A 9,747-nucleotide genomic window follows, 5' to 3' on the forward strand; every position below is an offset into this window, starting at 1 on the left:
TTTCCGCGCCTTGTGACGGCGGCGGGGCGCTGCCACGAAGCGGCGGGCCGCAACGTCACAATATATATATATATATATTGTATATATAATTTATAAATATAAAAATTGTATAATAAATAAAACAAAATAAATATTTATTAACATAAAAATTATTTGTTAACGTAATACTATTTTTATTAATTAAGGAAGGAAAGGATTTTTAGGAGTCAGAGGAACAGCTACGCATAATTAAAATATATTACCTATATGTATATTAATATTGTTATTTTATTTCAAAGTAAATTAAAACAAGTACGTATGATATAAAAGTTATTTCTCATAATAATGAATTTGAATTTCCGTGATTTTTTTCTCTTCTCCAGCTTTGCCTCTGCCTCTACCTTTTCCTCTACCTCTACCTCTTCCTCTGCCACTGCCACTGCCACTGCCACTGCCACTGCCACTGCCACTGCCTCTGCCTCTGCTTCTGCCTCTGCTTCTGCCTCTGCCTCTGCCTCCCCCTCGCATCGCGTTATATACCGCCCGCACTAACGAGCTTAACGTTTCAGGCTGTAACAAAAAATAAATATTTTAAGTAAAATGACATTTTCGCGTATATATATATATGTTACGGGCAAAGTCCGCATGGTGTGCAGTGTCGGCATTGCCCGGGCAATGTCAGCATTGTACAACGCGACTGGGCAAAGTAGTTTATTAGCGGACATTGCCCGGTTTGATGTGGGCAAAGTTAACACTGCCCATCCAGCGATGGCAATGTCAGCAACGATTATCACATTGCGGACTTTGCTCGGTTCTAAGTGGGCAATGTCGACAATGCTAAATCTCCGTGGGCTAAGCTGCGCTAAATGTCCGTCTATTTAGCGCAGCTTAGTCCACAGAGATTTAGCATTGTCGACATTGCCCACGGAGTCCGTAGTAGTCTAGGTTTCCTAATTTTTGGGGCAGATATTTATGTAATAAAATTATTTGGTGCAAATTTAACAGTATTTATTAGAATATAGATCATGATACAATAGTATATCATCCCGCGCTCACGCCAGTGTCGCCAACTGATCCGCGGGGACTGAGAGCCACTCGAGAGTCGGGCGGTGGGGATACGCACACGAAAAAGAAGCACGTTCGCACGTGCGAGTCAAAACTTTGGCACAATACAAACTAAACCTTTCAATTCTTAATTTAAATCACAAAATAAAAATATTGCAACGCATTTTCGTATTACAAGTACGTTTAAAAAATAAACAGTAAAAAACTACATAAAGTGTACATAAAAAATTTCGTGTACCTTTAGATTATAAAACTTTGGCACAATACAAACTAAACCTAATTATTAATTTAAATCACAAAATAAAACAAAAATATTGCAACGCATTTGTATTACAAGTACACTTAAAAAATAAACAGTAAAAAACTACATAAAGTGTACATAAAAAATTTCGTGTACCTTTAGATTATTACTTATTTTGACATGGCAATGAGTTGTGACATTTCGAATTACATAAAATGCCTGCTTTTTTACACTTACAACGGTTTGTTGTGCATTTAATTTTGCAGCTACATTTAATATGGCCCTGAGATCCAAACGCTGATTGATCAGCATTCATACTACGTAGTGACATCTCACACAGTGGCACATCTGCTGAAGTTAGAAAGATTTCGTTACAAATACCGAACTGATTTCGAGAATAAAGAGAAGATAAAATGCCGCTCTTGGTGCCAATCTTATAAAATCCATCTTCTGTCACTTCTAATATGACGCCTATAATATTTCTCGGATCACCTTTATTGCGATCAACACTTGGCAATGGAATAGTTACGGACGTACCAACTTCAGCAGGTGGAAATTTTTTTTCACTTAGACGTAACATTTTTTTGGCTTGCTTTTGAATACCATCTATCGCTTTAATTTTGTTAGAAATGAGATCGCGTTTGACTATGCAATTCCGACATAAAATAATAGAAGCTTCTGCTTGTGATTCGCCGCAAAAATTATGAACAGACGCCTTGCATTCTATGCAGTGATATATATCACCATCTCCTTTCTCACAAACAGAACATGTTACGACAATCGATGCAGAATTTACATTTTCAGGACAATTAATGTTTTCGCGAACTTCTTCAGCAATGAGTGTATTGTTGGTGTTCTCAGATGATCCGTTGTCATTATGTACTTCAGTTGAATCAATTATGTGTTCTAATTCTTCTTCTGTTACTATATCATTTATTACCGACGACGGTAATTGGGATGATTGAAGACCAACGTGAGCTTTTCTTCCAAACATTGCTTCATAGGGTGTTTGTTTGATTGCAGAATGCCAACTAGTATTTTTCTTCCATTGGCAGAAACGTAATCCTTCACTCCATTTAGACAAATTGTTGTCCTCCATCCAGGCGACGAGTATATCCTGTACATCTCGGTTCGCACGTTCAACGCTACCCTGGCTCTGAGAATGTCTTGGTTTGCCGTGCACTATTTTAAGATCAGGCCACATATTTTTTAATTCCTCTATAACGCTGTTACAAAATTCTCTTCCGTTGTCTGATTGTAAGACGGATGGAGCACCGATAACGCAAAATATGTCTACAAGATTATAAGCGACTTCTGCAGCAGTCTTGGTCTTTAGCGGGCGAAGATACACAAATTTGGTTAAGTGTTCTTGATAATTTAAAATGAATTTATATTCTCCATCCTGGCTTGTTTGCATATCGATCAGGTCTACTTGTGCTCGGTGATTGATTTCTTTGAATATCAAAGGCTTAACTACACCTTTTTTGGGGTGAGCTTTCTTCTTTTTACAGATGAGACAAAGCTCAAGGTAAATATGAATTACCTCTCTCGTTATATTTACGTATTTCGTTTTAATATTCTTTTCTAATTTATGTTTTCCGCCATGTCCGGTTTCCAGATGTGCCGCATGGATAATATCAAAAACTTGTTCATTATGTGTGTAATACTTAATCTCCTTCTCGTTTTTTAACAAAGGTTGAATAAGTTTCTTAGATTCACCTATAGATAACACATCGTATCTTTTAAGACGTCTGTAATCGGTGTGTGTCTTTTTGGTCCTCACCTTTGCTTCTTCTACCGCAGAAATTAAATCTTCATATGCGTTTGCATTTTTTATTAAAAAAGAATTTACACGTAGCTTTAAAGATTTTAACTTTTCTTCGAACTTTTGACGCATTTGATCTCTTTCTAAGTCCGTATCACACATGACTGACATGACACACAAGTAATGAACACAATTTTGCTCAAAACTTCAAAGACAAGGTACAGTTTTGCGTAAAATATTCGACAATTTTCCACTGCTACGAGTCTCGTACATTAACGTAATCGTATGATACAATAGTACATCATCCCGCGCTCACGCCAATGTCGCCTGCTGATCCGCGGGGACTGAGAGCCACTCGAGAGTCGGGCGGTGGGGATACGCACTACGCACACGTGCGAACGTGCTTCTTTTTCGTGTGCGTATCCCCACCGCCCGACTCTCGAGTGGCTCTCAGTCCCCGCGGATCAGCTGGCGACATTGGCGTGAGCGCGGGATGATGTACTATTGTATCATACGATTACGTTAATGTACGAGACTCGTAGCAGTGGAAAATTGTCGAATATTTTACGCAAAACTGTACCTTGTCTTTGAAGTTTTGAGCAAAATTGTGTTCATTACTTGTGTGTCATGTCAGTCATGTGTGATACGGACTTAGAAAGAGATCAAATGCGTCAAAAGTTCGAAGAAAAGTTAAAATCTTTAAAGCTACGTGTAAATTCTTTTTTAATAAAAAATGCAAACGCATATGAAGATTTAATTTCTGCGGTAGAAGAAGCAAAGGTGAGGACCAAAAAGACACACACCGATTACAGACGTCTTAAAAGATACGATGTGTTATCTATAGGTGAATCTAAGAAACTTATTCAACCTTTGTTAAAAAACGAGAAGGAGATTAAGTATTACACACATAATGAACAAGTTTTTGATATTATCCATGCGGCACATCTGGAAACCGGACATGGCGGAAAACATAAATTAGAAAAGAATATTAAAACGAAATACGTAAATATAACGAGAGAGGTAATTCATATTTACCTTGAGCTTTGTCTCATCTGTAAAAAGAAGAAAGCTCACCCCAAAAAAGGTGTTGTAGTTAAGCCTTTGATATTCAAAGAAATCAATCACCGAGCACAAGTAGACCTGATCGATATGCAAACAAGCCAGGATGGAGAATATAAATTCATTTTAAATTATCAAGAACACTTAACCAAATTTGTGTATCTTCGCCCGCTAAAGACCAAGACTGCTGCAGAAGTCGCTTATAATCTTGTAGACATATTTTGCGTTATCGGTGCTCCATCCGTCTTACAATCAGACAACGGAAGAGAATTTTGTAACAGCGTTATAGAGGAATTAAAAAATATGTGGCCTGATCTTAAAATAGTGCACGGCAAACCAAGACATTCTCAGAGCCAGGGTAGCGTTGAACGTGCGAACCGAGATGTACAGGATATACTCGTCGCCTGGATGGAGGACAACAATTTGTCTAAATGGAGTGAAGGATTACGTTTCTGCCAATGGAAGAAAAATACTAGTTGGCATTCTGCAATCAAACAAACACCCTATGAAGCAATGTTTGGAAGAAAAGCTCACGTTGGTCTTCAATCATCCCAATTACCGTCGTCGGTAATAAATGATATAGTAACAGAAGAAGAATTAGAACACATAATTGATTCAACTGAAGTACATAATGACAACGGATCATCTGAGAACACCAACAATACACTCATTGCTGAAGAAGTTCGCGAAAACATTAATTGTCCTGAAAATGTAAATTCTGCATCGATTGTCGTAACATGTTCTGTTTGTGAGAAAGGAGATGATGATATATATCACTGCATAGAATGCAAGGCGTCTGTTCATAATTTTTGCGGCGAATCACAAGCAGAAGCTTCTATTATTTTATGTCGGAATTGCATAGTCAAACGCGATCTCATTTCTAACAAAATTAAAGCGATAGATGGTATTCAAAAGCAAGCCAAAAAAATGTTACGTCTAAGTGAAAAAAAATTTCCACCTGCTGAAGTTGGTACGTCCGTAACTATTCCATTGCCAAGTGTTGATCGCAATAAAGGTGATCCGAGAAATATTATAGGCGTCATATTAGAAGTGACAGAAGATGGATTTTATAAGATTGGCACCAAGAGCGGCATTTTATCTTCTCTTTATTCTCGAAATCAGTTCGGTATTTGTAACGAAATCTTTCTAACTTCAGCAGATGTGCCACTGTGTGAGATGTCACTACGTAGTATGAATGCTGATCAATCAGCGTTTGGATCTCAGGGCCATATTAAATGTAGCTGCAAAATTAAATGCACAACAAACCGTTGTAAGTGTAAAAAAGCAGGCATTTTATGTAATTCGAAATGTCACAACTCATTGCCATGTCAAAATAAGTAATAATCTAAAGGTACACGAAATTTTTTATGTACACTTTATGTAGTTTTTTACTGTTTATTTTTTAAGTGTACTTGTAATACAAATGCGTTGCAATATTTTTGTTTTATTTTGTGATTTAAATTAATAATTAGGTTTAGTTTGTATTGTGCCAAAGTTTTATAATCTAAAGGTACACGAAATTTTTTATGTACACTTTATGTAGTTTTTTACTGTTTATTTTTTAAACGTACTTGTAATACGAAAATGCGTTGCAATATTTTTATTTTGTGATTTAAATTAAGAATTGAAAGGTTTAGTTTGTATTGTGCCAAAGTTTTGACTCGCACGTGCGAACGTGCTTCTTTTTCGTGTGCGTATCCCCACCGCCCGACTCTCGAGTGGCTCTCAGTCCCCGCGGATCAGTTGGCGACACTGGCGTGAGCGCGGGATGATATACTATTGTATCATGATCTATATTCTAATAAATACTGTTAAATTTGCACCAAATAATTTTATTACATAAATATCTGCCCCAAAAATTAGGAAACCTAGACTACTACGGACTCCGTGGGCAATGTCGACAATGCTAAATCTCTGTGGACTAAGCTGCGCTAAATAGACGGACATTTAGCGCAGCTTAGCCCACGGAGATTTAGCATTGTCGACATTGCCCACTTAGAACCGAGCAAAGTCCGCAATGTGATAATCGTTGCTGACATTGCCATCGCTGGATGGGCAGTGTTAACTTTGCCCACATCAAACCGGGCAATGTCCGCTAATAAACTACTTTGCCCAGTCGCGTTGTACAATGCTGACATTGCCCGGGCAATGCCGACACTGCACACCATGCGGACTTTGCCCGTAACATATATATATATATATATATATATATATATATATATATGTATATATATATATATATATGTATAAATGTATACACGTAAATAAATTTCATTATTAACACTTTGTCGAACGCTGTCACGTATGCGTCTTTTTTTTTTAGGTAACAACATATACACTACTATATATAGTTTACCGGAGATTTCGCTGCTAATTTTCTAGTTTATTTTAGTGAAAATGCGGTGATCGAGTAGACATTTTTTGGTCGAGGTGAAGTTGGGAAGACTTGGCAACGGCGCTGGCTAATCACTGTAGATGCAGGTTATGAGGCTCGTCTTTCTTAGCCGAATTGGATAGTGATTGACACGCCTGTCATGCGTTTTGAAACCCTTTCTCAGTAATTGTCAAAATTCAATCGAAAAGGAGATGTAACTTCACTTGTAATCTTTCTCGACGACTCGCATGATCAGCTGATCAAAACGGAGTCAAATGAAAAAAATCACATAATTTGGAAAAAGTAACATACTTTGTCACGTATGAAATTTTACACCATACGTCATAAAATTATTTTTCTCTTAGCAAAAATTGCCTGAAATATATTTCTGAACGTGAAAACCTACAAACAATCACATGACTAGCACGTAGCGAGACGCCTATACCTTAAAGTACAATGTCTGAGAATTATTTTAATACTATCATGCGAGCAACTAATTCGTAGACGATCAGATGACGGAACTTAGTGCTCAGCGCCAACGGCTGGTCTAAGTTAATCATTGTAATTGTTTTACTGTTAGCAATAAACTCAGATTTAGGAAATATACGTTTTCGATCATTTTAGTAACGAATATATTCATGCAGCAATCTTTTTAAGTGATTGTGTCAATCGCGACGGTACTGTGTTCAATATATAGTGGTATATTTAAATAAATGTTATAATCTGTCAATATTTTATCGTTTTTTTTAGAGCACTTAATTAGCACTTAATTAGCACTAAATTACAGTGTACTTATCTTCTCTGTAGGACCATTTTCTGATATGGGGGGGTCCCAGCTTTATGCATGGCAAGCTAGACCCTCCATTTTTTACGCGATTTCCTGCTAAACGGTTCGAGCACCAAAATTCGGACTAAGACACTTAATTAGCACCTAAATAGCACTAAATTTTTGACCTAGTGCGAACTTGATTTGCGCTGGTGGAGGGTCCAGCTTAATAGAGCCTCTAGAGCCACGACGTCAACGACGACCCCGGCGCCGCGGCGGTCGTAACGGCGCCTATGGCCATGGCGACGATGTCGACGACAGCAGTACGGCTCCGACGGCGACTCAGCCGATCGTATTAAACGTAAGTGTTAAAATAATGGGATAATTTCTTATCATTATTAATAATGTTAACACTTTGCAACGCGACAGTCGCACATATCACATGTGAAGCATACGTGACAGCGTTCGACAAAGTGAAATTTATTTACGTTTATACATATATACATATATATACCTATATATATATATATATATATATATATATATATACGCGAAAATGTCATTTTACTTAAAATATTTATTTTTTGTTACAGCCTGAAACGTTAAGCTCGTTGGTGCGGGCGGTATGTAATAACGCGATGCGAAGGAGAGGCAGAGGCAGAGGCAGAGGCAGTGGCAGAGGCAGTGGCAGTGGCAGTGGCAGTGGCAGTGGCAGTGGCAGAGGAAGAGGTGGAGGTAGAGGAAAAGGCAGAGGCAGAGGCGAAGCTGGAGAAGAGAAAAAAATCACGGAAATTCAAATTCATTATTATGAGAAATAACTTTTATATCATACGTACTTGTTTTAATTTACTTTAAAATAAAATAACAATATTAATATACATATAGGTAATATATTTTATTTATGCGTAGCTGTTTCTCTGATTCCTAAAAATCCTTTCCTTCCTTAATTAATAAAAATAGTATTACGTTAACAAATAATTTTTATGTTAATAAATATTTTGTTTTTTTATTATACAATTTTTATATTTATAAATTTTATATACAATATATATATATATATATCTATATACATACATACATATATATATATATATTTATATAATTTATAAATATTTATAAATGTAACGTAGCGCATCTCGTCGATTTGCCAACTCGAGATTCGGCACTCGGCGAGACACCGTACGCGATACCCGAAATGCGTGGCAACGTCGCATAGCCGGCGAAGCAGCTACGTCATAGACGGAGACAACCGAGGCAGTAAGAAATCGTATGTCTGATGTCCTTCTCTCCTCGCTCGAAGCTTGCCGAGCGGCGAGCGCCGGGGCCAGCCTAGCGCATCCGCCGCGGCCGCAGCATATCCCCTCTAACTGGCTAGTTCGGACACGAACCATTAGCACGGACGCAAACCATGTGCGGTTACCGAGCGAAACGACGTAGTTGATGCGCACTTTCTCAGGCGGCGCGTCGGAAAATGCGACACAGAAAAATTGACGAAAAATGCCGGGATGGCCTCTCTCAGGTTTCTCTCTGCTAATATAAACAGTTGTATAAGTATAATATGTACGAAATGAAATGTTCCCACCCTTCAGAAGACGTGCACAAACAATAACGTACCTTTGAAATTGAGATTAAAAGCCTGGAATAAAAATAAGAGCATCGAAGAAATTATAACCTATAACCATGTCTATATCCTTGTCTTTCATCATTGTCTATACAAGGACAGATATAGAATTCGGTCGGTAATACAAACGTCTTTAGGATCCCCTTAAGTTAGGCGTCTCGCTACGTGCTAGTCATCCCTGGTAACCATATCTGTTAGAAACGGACATTAAAGATCGTAAAGAGATTGTGTAAGTGTAGACATCTGTGAGCATAATAGATTGTAAGCGGCGATTCGATAGCAGGCTCATAGATGGCATCGATATTACAGTTATTTATTTATCTTCAGCGTTAAGTGTTTCGCGCACGCGGCGACGACGACGTCGCGCCCTAGCGCCGGAAAACGATTCGAAACGACGATACTGCGCAAGCGTAAAACGTATCGAGATGAACGTGAAGCCCGCCGGGAAGGTATTCGTCTTCCGGCTAGCGAGGCGAAGAGTTGCGTTCCTTCTACCGGCGTCGTATATATTCGTAAATTGTGACGCGAGTGCAATCCGCCAGACTATTGAGTCTGAGATTAACTCGAGCTATTCCAAGGACGTCTCCGCAACATCAGAGGAGACATTTCAGTATGGATTAGAGGCGATGACAAGCACCTCTCACGATATACGACGGAAGGAAGGACGAACTTAGCCATTTTTCAACCAGGATTCGGCAAACGGACAATCGCGGCCATTTTGCACATTGCAAAGGTCCTCCTGGTTTTGGTCGATGACCATCTTATCCAAAGATAGACGGCGGATGCTTTCAGGTAACATATCGAACTCGTGTAACTCAGAGATCCATTAAGAGATTGATCGGCAACTCTCAAGCGGATTATGATGAACGCAATGTTC

At 38.4% G+C, this 9,747-nt stretch overlaps 2 pseudogenes; one reads left to right on the forward strand and one right to left on the reverse strand.

Moving 5' to 3' along the window:
* Window positions 1-544: 544 nt before the first annotated feature.
* On the reverse strand, window positions 545-3,281 carry LOC143903540 (KRAB-A domain-containing protein 2 pseudogene; annotated as a pseudogene).
* Window positions 3,282-3,617: 336 nt separating this feature from the next.
* Window positions 3,618-5,344, forward strand: LOC143903545 (KRAB-A domain-containing protein 2 pseudogene; annotated as a pseudogene).
* Window positions 5,345-9,747: the final 4,403 nt, after the last annotated feature.

Source organism: Temnothorax americanus, unplaced genomic scaffold (genome assembly GCF_048541705.1).
Source record: "Temnothorax americanus isolate GAGA-0224 unplaced genomic scaffold, ASM4854170v1 Scaffold105, whole genome shotgun sequence".
NCBI classification, from domain to species: Eukaryota; Metazoa; Arthropoda; class Insecta; order Hymenoptera; family Formicidae; genus Temnothorax; species Temnothorax americanus.